Here is a 13,456-nt window from a genome sequence, read left to right as displayed (position 1 = left end):
TCCCAATTAAACATATGTTGAAATAACTTTAAGACAAATTTATAAAAGTCTTTTATTTACTGCTTGTACATTTGTCTTGCAATTGGATCAAAACTTACGTGAGTGGGTAGCAAATTTAGGTAAGTAGTCAGAACTTACAGATAGAAATCTCATTTGTAGTAATAGCCAGTAACAATTATTTGCAATCATATATATCTTGCAGACTGTAACTACTCTTCTTCCCCATGAATATCTGAACAAGTGCCTCTTTTTATCCTAGTCTGCCTTAGATCTTCTGTTGAGGTGTTACAGGGTTGTTTTTTTGTTTGTTTTTGGTAGTGACACACCAGCCTTGGTATGTTCTCTTTAAAGATATGAGCTTAGCATCCATATTACAAACTTTTTGGTGCCCTGGTAAGACTTTTTAATTTATCAAGCATTTAAATCTGTAATGTCTTGGACTATGTTATGTTTTTGTTGCTGCTGTTAATCTTATTTTATAACTATATTCAGTTTTCTAATGAGTGTTTTGGTCTGTGCTGGCTGGGGCTGATAGTCTCAAACATTTGAATAGCACTAGGTCAGGGAATGCTGTATTGTTGTACTATTGTACAGTTAAGTTTATATTGTGGTGTACACCACTAAAATCAAAATTGGATGAAATAAGGTCTATTAATGTACTAAGCAAGTGCATAATATACACTATTGTAGGTGTATACATTTCCCCCAGAAATAATCCTTAGTGTGGAAATTAATCTATCCAATTGAAAAGTCAGAATGTATTAAGTTTTTATTTAAAAATGTCTTTGCATATATGCTGTCAAAATAAAGTCTTTGAATATAGCTTGTTTAATTTTCAGTTATTTATACAGTGGAACCTTGGCTTACGAATGCCTTGGTTCACGATCAAATCAGGTCGCGAACAAAAATTTCATGAAAATTTTGACATGGGTCACGAACTCTGCATTGGGTGGTGACCAAGATTGCAGCCATTTCCCCACCCCCACCCCCAAGTGGGGAGATGGCCATGATTGCAGTTGGGTTTGTGCAGGGAAGACGTGCGTGATCACGGGCGTGCTCCTGCAGGAAAGATGGGCGCAATCTCGGCCATCTCCCCCCCCCCCAACCAGCACGATCGCGGCCATCTCCCCTCCCCCGAGTCGTGAAGTTATTTATCGCGAAATGCCAACACTAAAAATCTGAAAACTGCGGTTATAGTTTAGAAAAAACAGCTCTCAGCCAGTCCAAGCAAATGTGTATATATCCTTGGCAGCGTACTGACCAGCCATGCAAAAGCACGGACGAGTCGCGGCTTGTGACATCGTCGCCTTCCGCCACTTACTCCTTTCCAAGCATGCGCATGGCCCCTGTGTGTGCTGTTATCCTATGCTCAGCTACTGGAGTGATGCTGGGGCGACTTGGCTTGTGTGCCAACAGAGAGGGCTCTGCGGGCCCACTGTGGCATACATACCATTGGTTCGCCACCGCTGTCCTAGATGATCGTTTAGAGACTGTATATCAAAAGCATCAAGATAACCTCTAGCTGGGGGCAAGACAGTATATATAGACAGTCCCTGGGTTACAAATGAGTTCCATTACTGAGAAAATAGGAAATTTGTCTTTAAGTCAAATTTGTATGTAAGAGATCATGTGTAATTGACCCTCCACATTTGTAGGTGTTAGGGGCACAGGATCCCTGTGAAAATGGAAAAACTGTGAATATCTCTAGCCCCCCCCCCCCATCCAAGCTCACCAAGTGTCTCTTCTTTGCAGCAAGGAAATGCCAGAGAGAAGGTCTCCTTCTCTTCCCTTTTGTTTTCCCTCTTTCTTTGGTGATGCTTTGGAGGCTCTCTCTCTATGGTGATGATGATTTTTCACTGCGATTTTTAAAAATTAATAGGCTTTATGGCAGTTTGCTTATAAGTACAGGCTATTTGTAACTTGGACCTTTGAAACTTGGGGACTGCCTGTAGTTGTACCACTGCAGTATATACTTTGCTCCAAGGGCTGTCTTTCTTTGGCCAGAACCAGTTTGAGGATCCCCTTGAAACGGGATCCTCAAAGCGCTTCTTGCCAGAAACAACAGCAGACTTAGTTTATATGCCCCACATTCTTTCCAAAGCAGTAGCAGGACAAGCTCTTTGGGATAACCTAATTGTCACCATCATTTTTCAATCTCCATGCCTTGTCCAGTGCCTGAGAGTCTCATTTTTCAAAAGAATATAGGAAGGTGTGGGGAGGCAGTGGAAGCTGTGGCCCTTTTTCCATTTGTTCCCTGTCTTGTGCCTTCTTTTGATACAATGAATGAAACTGACTGGATTAATACCTGGTTTGTGAGTCAGCTTGTCTGACTCAGATTGGAATCCTCAAAATATCTCCCTTCATATAGTGCACTTTCCATTTCCAAAGTTTCACTTTCCTTCTGCTCCAGCCCTGACCCCATGGAAACTAAATTAGGTGGAATCGTCCCTTCTCACTTTCAGACTACATTGAATCAACGCCACAGAGCAGGTTTTCACCCAAACTCCTTCCTTCTCCAAATTAATATTGTTAGTCTCACCCATGTGCTTTTAGAGTGTGGAGAAACATGCTAAATTGGACCAAAGATGGTTGTTGTTTACCATATTTTTCCGTGTATAAGACAATATTTTTTCTTTAAAATATTCACCTAAAAATGGAGGGGCATTTCATACACGGGGGGCCGAGAGGAGAACTGTGGTTACAAAACTGCCGATACCTTATCTTTGCAAATTAGCCTCACAATCGAAACTTCCGATTGCAGAGACAAACTAACAGATTTCCTCCAATCATGAGCCTTATGTAACTGACGTCAGCTGATGCTGTGGAGAGCATGTACCCCAGGGGTCCTCAAACATTTTCAACAGGGGGCCAGTTGAAAGGCGGCGGCAGCAGGTGCGCTCAGGGAGGGGGTAGACTGACGCGATCACAGGTGTGCTTGGGGGTAGACTGGCGTGATCGCAGGTGCGCTCAGGAGTAGACTGGCGCGATTGCGGGCACGAGGAGACGGGCGCGATCGCGGGTGCATGCGTGGGGAGGCGGCAGGTGCATGTGCGGGGCAAGGCAGCAGCTTGCTCGCTTGGAGATCGGTAAGAAAAGTGGGGGACGTCCTATACTTGGGGGTGTCCTATACATGAGGACGTCTTATAGATGGAAAAATATGGTATTTCTACTGCATGTGCTTGATAGCAGTGGGCAGCAACACACAGATCAAGCTTAACCTGGCTGTGGTGGCAACAGGCGCTTTCTTCGATTGAGGTTGTCAGGCAAAGAGGCAGTCAACCAATAGCAAGTACTCGGCTGAGTATTCAGTTACTTTGTTAACAACAAAAACAGTATATCTGCTTGCACACACACTCTCTTGCTAGCTGCTGCCTCTGCCTCCTGAGGTGTCCTACTGCAGCAACTGGAAGATGTTGACCCAGTGTGGGACTACTGTCAAAAAGGGCAAATTCCATGTAAGGCATAATTAGGACAAAAATAAAAAATAAAACACTTAAGATCCTACACCCCTTTTCTCTTGTTCTGCTTTCAGCCTCTAGACTCGAATTCTCTCAGCCAAACTGTTATTACAACTCTCCCTTCCCCATTCCTAGATTTCTTTCCTTACCTTCCTAGCTCCTACTTTTGTTTCTCTTTACCTCCAGTCTCTAGCCTTACTGGTTCTTTTCCCAAAATATTTATTTCACTGATTCCCTCCAGTCTAACCTCTGGCCTTGCTCTCCCTTGTCCCCTCTATTTCTTTGCCTTGCCTTCTTTTTCTGAACTCTGAAGAACAGATCAATATTGGATTTGGTAACAGGAAAGACAACTCAGCACCCTTACTTACTTACTTACTTACTTACTTACTTACTTACTTACTTACTTACTTGGAGTGCTTGTATGCTGCCCCATTCGCATAAGCCTCGGGGCGGCTTCCAACAAATAAATAACAATATACAAAAATATACAGAATTGGAAACATCCCGGAGTTAGATAAAAGCAATAAATAATTTAACAATCAATTAAAATAATATTTAAATAAAAAGGTGTTGGCCTGGCGCCGAAAAGCAAATAATGACGGCACCAGGCGGACCTCTCTGGGGAGCGCATTCCACAGATGGGATGCCACCGCAGAGAAGGCCCTCCTCCGGGTACTCACCCACCTAATTTCCTTCACGGAGGGTTCCCGGAGGAGGGCCTCTGCCGCTGATCTTAGAGGGCGGGAGGGCAAGTATGGACGGAGGTGCTTCTTCAGGTACCCAGGTCCCAAGCCGTTCAGGGCTTTATAGGTAAGCACCAGCACCTTGAATTGGGCCTGGACTTCAGTGGGGAGCCAGTGAAGCTGACGAAGGACTGGGGTTATATGCGAACAACGCCCAGTCCCCGTCAGCAACCTGGCAGCTCTATTTTGCACCAATTGAAGTATCCGGACCGTCTTCAAGGGCAGCGCCACATAGAGCGCATTGCAGAAGTCTAATTGGGAAGTGACCAATGCATGCATCACTATCGCCAGGCAGTCGTCCTCCAGGTAGGGACGCAGGTGATGGATCAGCCGAAGCTGATGGAAACCGTTCCTTGCCACAGCCGACACTTGAGCTTCCAAGGTCAGCTTTGGGTCGAGCAGCACCCCCAAGTTGCGGACCCTGTCCTTCAGAGGGAGTGCTGCCCCATTCAGGACAAGGTCCAGATCCCCCACCCCAGAGTCTGAACCACCCACCAACAGGACCTCCGTCTTGTCTGGATTGAGCTTCAGTTTGTTGGCCCTCATCCAGCCCATTACCTCGGCCAAGCACCGGTTCAGTACAGCCACTGCCTCACCTGGATCGGTTGAGAAAGAGGTAGAGCTGGGTATCATCAGCGTACTGATGATTCCACAGCCCACACCTCCTAATGACCTCTCCCAACGGTTTCATGTAGATGTTGAATAGCAAGGGGGACAAAATGGAACCCTGCGGAACTCCATAGCATAGCTGCCATGGCGCAGAGGCACAGTCCCCCAGCACCACCCTCTGGAATCGGCCATTGAGATAGGAGCAGAACCACTGCAAAGCAAAGGGAGTATGAACACTCTCTTGAGCACCCTGCCTTATACAGTTCTGTGATGTGACTGGCCCTCGAATATGGTATACAATTCTGGTCACTACACCTAAATAAGAATATTGTACAAATGAAAAGTGGCAACTAAAATGATGAAGGATCTGAAACAACTCATCTGTAAAGAAAGGTTATAACACCTGGGATTGTGTAGCTTAGAAAAATGACATGGGGAGACATATTAAAGGTGTACAAAATTATACATGGTATGGAGAAAGTGGTCAGAAAGATATTTCTTTCCCTTTGCCATAACATTAAAATGTGGTGTTAGTGAGAAGATTCAGGACAGATAAAAGGGAACCACTGTTTCACATAATACCTCATTGAATTCACTTCCATAAACGGTCAATTTGAATAAATTTAAAAGGGGACTGGGCAAATTCATGGAGGATAAGACTATCAGTGACTACTGATCTGGATGGCTCTATGATATCTCCAGTGAAATGGTGCTGTTGCACGGTCCTATTGGGTTTTCTGTAGACAGCTGGTTGGCCACTTTGTGAACAGAATGCTGCTCTAGATGGACTTTAGTCTCTCAAGCAAACCTATTTTTACATTCATTTTCTACCCTTCTAGTATATATCATGTTACTAATAGTACTTTGTACATTCCCTACTACAACATGATAATATTTTTTGTATATATATTAGCCACTCTTTTTTTCCTGTGATTCTCTGCATACATTTTAGGAACTACAGGTTGGGAAGTTAGTTGCAATGCATTTTCAGAGATTGGAATGGCTGGTTTTATTGAATTCACACTATTGCCCTTTTTCAGAAACATGTTTAGGTGGGTGTTGAAATTTGTATACTCATTTTCTAAGGGGTTTGTTTCTGAAATACTATTAGTTCTTTTTTGTGGTCTCTGGCCATCACACATAAAGGCTCCATGCCTGCATGGATTCCTGTCTTAGGGAACTTTTGTAGCAGAAGAATTTTGGTAGGAATTTTCCCCCGCTGTCCCATTGTATATGTCCCTGCTCATTTCTTCACTTCTCTTTTGACTGCCATTGTGGCAGCCTTATTTGGGAACTTACCTGCTTTCCTTAAAAATTGGACAATCATTTTATTCTCTCCCTCTTTCTGTCTATATTCTAGCATTTTACATTCTTCCTTTGACTATTTTGTTTTGTGTTGGGGGGGGGAAGGGTAAGCTTACAATTGCCTGCTGGGCATAAAGCCTTTGAGGTGACTTTCCATAAGTGTTTAAGCTGTGGGAATAGATATTTTCCACAGACATTCTTGCATAGCAGAAGGGCATAAGAGGGACACTTGCATTTACAGAGCAAGCCAGGTCCATTTGCTCAGATTGTTTCTACATAGTTTTGTGGAGAATAGTGCTTGAGGCAGTGGAGATACCAGAAGAGCCCATGGCTCAAGCATCTACTAGCATTTTGAGGATACTTCTGTTATGCTGCAGCCTACACAAATGTCAAGAGTTCCGTATGCACTATAATTGTGGGACTGTTGAGCAAATTGGCCCACCTACGTAAGGGCAGTCACAGAGCTGACAAGGTCTACCCACACCAGAGCAGTTGTTGACACATTGTTTAACCAATAAAATAAAATGGCCAGAGCTTTTAAACTGTCTTCTCTTTCTTAAGAACTGAAGATGTTCTTTTAAAAGGTGACAGTATCAGTAACAGGTCAATTAAGATTGATTATTTCAATCTCTATTTCCACTCTATTGCCATTGTTACATTTGCAAATACTTGTGGGTGCTTTGGCTGCAAGGACCTGTACTGAGAGCTTTGCCTTTGGAAAGCAAGACATAGAGTACCTCTTCATTACAACCACCATATCATGACATTGATACTGAGTTCTCCACGATAACAGATGCCCATCACAGTGGTCCTTGAGCTGACCTTTTGGTAGCATTAATAGGGAGGGATTTGCCTTTGACTTTTCAAGCAATACCAGTTTTGGTTTCTGTTACATCCATCACATTTAGATTGGCAGTCCAAGTGGGGCATGCCCTGCAGGAGATTTTGTGTTTGGAAAGTGTCCCATTCAGAAAACTATTGTAGAGTACCATTAATACTCCTTGATACTGACTTGTACCACCTGCCACAATTTTGAGATCACCAGATGAAGATGTCTTTTTGGTACCCCTTTAATATTGTCCAATCAATGCCTCCACCAATTCCACCACCTCACAAGGCTTGGGAAAGTAGAGCAGCTGATACCTTCACTATCTTCTTTGGCTCAGCTTTCACTACTCCATCCCCTCACTGAGAATCCAGCAACACTGGATACTATGCCCACCCACAGCATAACACAAACAACAGAGGCCATATCCTCCAGTAGCTTCTCTGTTGGCTGGTACTGATGGTTATCAGTTATATTTGACATCTCATTCCTCCATGCATTTGTTCATATCATCTCCAGATGTGACAGTTAGTTCTCAGGATCCAATCTTCCCATCCAAGGATCTGGGCCGGTTTTCATACAGGTCATCTGTGTGGCTCAGTCCTTGGGCCTAGAAACACACCAGCCATCCCGGACTCAGTTTGATGTAGCCCATAGTGAATTGTCAGAGCCAGTGACCCTGCTCACCCTAGCTCATACTGTGCAGCAGGTCATCTTGTCAGTGTCGCCCACATCTGAACTACTCAAGAGGTTTGTTTCATTTACAAGAGAAATATGTGAATTATCTGTTACCCATTACAAACTCCATTGTAATGGGAACATAATCTACTTGGACCCTGTGTTCAATCTCAGAGGCCTTACTCTGAGTGCCAGCTCAAAGGAAAGTGTGGAGGGTGGCAACAGAGGGTGGGAAGAACTTTCTCAGTGTGGCCTCCCATCCATGGAAGAACTTTCCTACAGTGACCTGGCTGGTGCTGAATCTGACATCTTTTTGCACCAGGTTAAGATGGCCCTCTTTTCTGAAGTCTGTAAAGACTTGGTCACCCAGGGGCTTGAGGGGGATCACCACATGTTTCTTAGAGACACTGTTTTGTTATTTGTTGTTGTCTGTTTTTATCATCTGTTTTTAGCTATTTAAAACTTTATTTTTCCCTAATTTTTAATATTTTTATCATCTGTTTTTATAGACAATATAAACCACCCAGAGAGCTTTGGCTGTAGGATGGTATAGAAATAGATAGATGAGGTATTACTCTTTGCCTGTGGACAAGGAGGGCTGGCATCTTGATTTAATGAATATGTTCTTCTGCTACACAGGGAATTAAGATACCAAATTATCAGGAGGCAATGTTCCATTACCAGTATTCCTTTGGCAGAAAATTAAAACACACCTCACATGGGTATTTCAGGGTAAAGCAAATAAACATGTCTTGTCACTAAGTACATTATAGTGCAAAAGTTCTGGTTGTTTCTGTAGCTCTGAGGTGCCACACCTGCCTAAGGTCTGTGCAGGTCTCAGGAGACTTTCTCCTATATTGAGAACATGCTTTTATCAGTCAGATTCTTTTCAGTACTAAAACCAAAGACTCAAAGGATTCAGTTCAAAAGCATGGCACATGGAGTTGAACCAGACACCTTTCTGTGCAGACAATGTGTCTGGTCTTGTCCCTCTTGTAATCCAGCAGTCAGATTTGAGACAACTGTTCAAGCCATTGGCTTTGGCACTAAAAAAGAGAGTACTTTTTCAAGTTCAGAAGTTTTATGATAAAAGTGATGAGGCAACAAGTGCCCTTTTTGACTCTTCCCTTCTCCTTTTCTTCCACCAGCTCCATGTCCTGTCTTTGGAGCTTGCCTGCCTGCCTATTTTTCTGCCATCTTGGACCAACGTAACATCAGATTTTTACTTCTTTCCAGTTTGTTGCTTTCCCTTTGCACAGAACTTTCTGATTGACAGCTCTGTCACTGGTCCTTATAGAGGTATGAAGTGTCTTGGAGAAAGGAGCCATAAAATCTGCCCTATCTTGTCACCTATGGCTTCTACTCCTGGGTACTTTACTGAAGAGGGATGAAGGGCTATACAGTGGTACCTTGGCTCATGGACACCTCAGCTCATGACCAAATCGGGTCACGAACAAACATTTCATTAAAAATTTCACTCAGGTTGCGAACTCCAGATTGGGTGGCAACTGCGATCGTGGCCATCCCCCCCCGCCCAAGTGGGGAGATGGCTGCGATCGTACTGGGGGCGTGGGGGGGGGAGATGGCCGAGATCGTGCCTGTCTTTCCTGCAGGAGCGCGCCTGTGATTGTGCCCGTCTTTCCTGTAGGAGCGCAACTGCGGTCTTGGCCATCTCCCCCCCCCCCAGCACGATCGCGTCCATCTCCCCCCCAGTGTGCCTGCGTTCGTGCCCGTCTCCCCCCCCCCCAGCGTGCCCGGATGATGGGTGGTTATGCTGAGGGGGGTGGGGAGATGGCTGGGCTCATGCTGGGGTGGGGGAGGGGGGAGATGGCTGCAAACTTTGTTCTTTGTTGCTTTGCTTCACATTTTTCTGATTAAAAAAATTGCTACAGAACGGATTAACCTTATTTACATTGAACCTTATGGGGAAATTTAACTTGGCTCACGACCAATTTGGGTCACGACCAGAGTTCTGGAACGGATTAAGTTCGAGAGCCAAGGTACCACTGTACCTGATCTTTGGGCAAAAGATTAGCATGAACCTACTTGTACATATACATATGTAAAAATGCATACAATGCAAGAAATGCATTTTTGTACCCATTTTTTGTGTTTATTTTTGTGCTCAATTTTCTGTGGTATACTCATGAACTCCATCCCCGTTGATGTTAGGCAGGCATTGATATAGTTTTGCTTTTGGCACCTGCTGGAAATATTTTTAGTTAAACAACCAATTATGACGGACCAACCACAGTTTTATTGTCTTATTTCATTTTAATCCTCTATATTGTTTGTTTCATCTTATTAGATATAGAGCAATACATAAATAAACTTTAGCATATGCATTTTAATCAGGTAACTGCATTTAAGAATTTGAATAACTTTGAAACCAGGATAATTGCATTCTAGTTCACATATTAGTTCTGGAAATGTGAATTTGGTTACTTTGTATTAAAGTACACACCCTCATCTCTTCACCGTCCTTACTAAGAAGCATTATAAAATCATCACATTAGTACCATGGCCCTTCTATTTCATTATCCTGCTATGCATACCAACATCTTGGAGATGATTTGTGGACATTTTTAACAGTATATAACTATTGCTCAGTTCCATCTTGTTTGCTGATATCCTGTTATCCTGTTTATCCAGTCATCATTTTAGATGTTCAAGATCTACTATTACAGGACATATTACCGCAAAAGTACAATATGTCTGTTATGTTCATGCAACTGCCAAACAGATTATGTGTTAATTAAGAAATTGCCTGCTAATATTTAGTTAAAGACAGCTGACCACAAGACATAGTTGCCGGCAGAATTGATACATGTTGTGTTGATGAAAAGCACAAGACAATTTGAGTTTCAACAGAGAAAATGTTGTGGTTGCTGCAACCCATAGATAAGGAATGTTTTGAAGTGAGCTTGTTGATATCCATGAGATAGGTGTCAAGAAATGTAAATCTCCTATTGTTCTAAAACAACATTCTGTATATTCTCTGTTCAAAAACTGCATAGGAATCTTCTCTGTAGTAGCACTCCACTAGTGGAACCGTCTTTCAAAAGAAATTTACCAGGTGTCTTCACTTTTTTCTTTAAGGGGCCAACTGCAGACATTTGTATTTCATAATCACTTTGGTGAGTGAATGGTTTTATAATTGGTATACCATTGCTGCTGCTGTGTTGAGTGTCTAGTTGCGAGATATTTATTTATTAATTTAAATGACTGTTTTAAATGGTTTTATTGGCATTTGATTGTCTAATTTCATTGTTCTGTTTTTGAACTGATTTATTATTTTATTGTCTCATTTTATTGTCTGAATTGTACTGTTGTCTATGTAAGCCTCCCTGAGAGCCTTCAACTAAGAGGCACGGCATATAAATTCAATAAATAAATATCCTTTATCACCCAAAATAAGCAAGTCATATCTTTTAATATTACATACTTAATTATACTGTTAACCAGTCAAGATAAATAAGGCATGCCAGAGATGTATAAAGAATTGTTACATTTCACATTGTTCTTTATTATAGCTCTTAGTGATATTAACCTCTTGCATGCAAGATAACAAAGGTTTCTAGTCGTATTTTTGTGTGGCAAGTACTTTACTTTAAAAGGATTTCCATGTTGAAACTAAAGAGGGAACTTCAGCCTCTCTGGGAATAGTTGGCAGAATGTCTTGCAACTCCTTCACTTAGAACTGGCCCTCAGGGCCATGGGAGACAGAGCATAGTACAATCAATGGCTAAGAGAGCCTTTTTGGAAATGTTCTGATTTGTCTACCCATCTCCTGAGGACTGACTAGCCAGTGGAGGCAGTAAGAGTCCATCCCTGTATCGAGATTTTTACTACCACATTAAAAAAAAATTCCTTTTAAAGAAATGTATAATGATGGCCTGTAGGGGAACTTGTGAGCAAGATTGGTGGCTTGTGAATGGTACAGGGACATCAGGTTGGACAACAGACCAACCTGATGCTGGAGAAAGTGAGCAGTCAGCAGTGGTAGGCTATGTTAGATGGGAAATTAATCATAGTGGAAGTATGATTCTGGTGGTAAGTTAGAGTAGAAAATAGTTCATACTCAACTTGTAATTCTGAACCTGGACCATAGGTACTAATTTTACCTCAGTAAATTTCTATCATTCTATGTGCTGAATGATATTGAGCAGGTAGTTCAACAATGAAATCTTACCAAAAGTGAGTGTCTTGAGTACAGAGATCAAACTTCTCCAAGTCTATCTTGGTATAGATTTTAATATGCAAAAAACTATTCCTGGACACAGATATTAAAATTCTTATGAACATGGGGAAATGAGATTTGTGAATTATTGACACATGTTGGAAGTAAGTAATGTTATAAAAATGTCAATTTTTCATAGCATTCAGAACTATTTTTCTTTATATTAGAGGAAAATTAATAACCTTCCTGAGGTTATTTTATTTTAGCATCCCAAAATTATGGTTGGGAATGGTAGTAGCAGCAATAAGTATAGTGTCTTCAGAAGTATTCATTCCCTTTGACTTTTCCATACTTCGTTGTGTTACAACCTAGAATTGAAATAGATTTAATTGGCATTGTTAACAGTTGATGTATACAAGATACAGGCAGTCCCTGGGTTATGAATGTCTAACGAACCAACAAATAAGTTACAAATGAATGAACTGCCATTAAACCTGTTCATTTAAAGAATCGAGTTAAATGCCTGCTGCAGAAAATTGTCATCACCATAGAGAGAGAGAGCAAGTAGAAGGGGAGAGAGGGAGTCCTCCAAAGCAGGCCTTCCTACCCTGCCTGTTTGAAGAGGGAAATATCTCTGGCATTTCCTTGTTGCAGAGCGTTTGGGTGAGGTGGGTGGGCTGGAGATAATTGTGGTTTTTCTACTTTCTTATTTATTTAGAAAATTTGTAGGCCATCCATCACTGTCATCTCTGGACGGCTTACAACATTATTTCATATCCTAAATAAAATAAATTAACTATTCCACAATTAAGCATAAAGCTAACCTATTTAAAATAAATTGAATAAATCTAATACAATTAAAATTACTTTATGTTAAAATATTGGTCAAATAAAAAGTTCTTGACCTGGCACCGAAAAGCATACGACGGCGCCAGGCAGACCTCTCTAGGGAGCGCATTTCATAGCCAGGGTGCCACCGCAGAGAAAGCTCTCCGAGTACTGTCTTCTGACCTCTTTCAAAGAGGGTTCCCGGAGGAGGGCCTCTGCTGCTGATCTTAGGGGGCGGGAGGGCATATAGGGAAAAAGGCGTTCCTTTAGGTATACTTTCATAGGGATCCTGCACTCTATCACCTGTGAATGTGGAAGGCAGAGATTGGTCTGACTTATACAACATTCGACTTAAGGATGAATTTCTGTTTTCTCAGGAATGGAACTTGTTTGTAACCTGGGGACTGCCTGTATTCAACATGGTGAAGGTATAAAATAATCCAATAGACTGTTCTAGCTCTTTCAGAGTTACCATTGGTCTCTTGGTGGCTTCTCTAAATGCATTCCTACCCATTCACTGAGTTTGGGTGGACAGCCTTCTTTAGGCAGTCAGGTTTGAACCATATTCTTTCCATCTTACAATAATTGACTATGCTCTGGGGATAATATAGTTTGGGAATTCTTTTTATAATCCAATCCTGATTAATGCTTCCGCACAACTTTATTCTGGATTTGCTTGAAAAGCTCCAAGGTCTTTATGATGCTGTTTGTTTAGATATGCTCTAGCAAACTGTATGGCTATGAAACAGGCAAATGTAATCTCAAGATCATGTGGCATAGCTGGATTCCACTCAACTGATTTCTGGAGGTAGTGGATTGCACTAGAGTT

General features: G+C 42.1%; 1 protein-coding gene across 17 annotated transcripts in view; it reads left to right on the top strand.

Moving 5' to 3' along the window:
* Positions 1-13,456, top strand: part of ZNF644 (zinc finger protein 644) — a 79,734-nt gene that overhangs the window by 16,623 nt on the left and 49,655 nt on the right. For 2 of the 17 annotated variants that reach the window (XM_044432550.1, XM_044432548.1), the window contains one exon: positions 10,719-10,756. The exons of 13 other annotated variants lie outside the window; for them this stretch is intronic. The gene's annotated coding sequence lies outside the window, so the exon portion shown is untranslated. Of the gene's footprint in view, positions 1-8,767; positions 8,919-10,718; positions 10,757-12,884; positions 13,056-13,456 lie in introns of those variants that run through there. 2 more of the 17 variants (XM_044432549.1, XM_044432552.1) reach the window with 2 other exon arrangements.

Source organism: Varanus komodoensis, unplaced genomic scaffold (genome assembly GCF_004798865.1).
Source record: "Varanus komodoensis strain SLA01 unplaced genomic scaffold, ASM479886v1 scaffold24, whole genome shotgun sequence".
NCBI lineage: Eukaryota > Metazoa > Chordata > Lepidosauria > Squamata > Varanidae > Varanus > Varanus komodoensis.
This window is presented reverse-complemented; position numbering and strand designations above follow the sequence as displayed.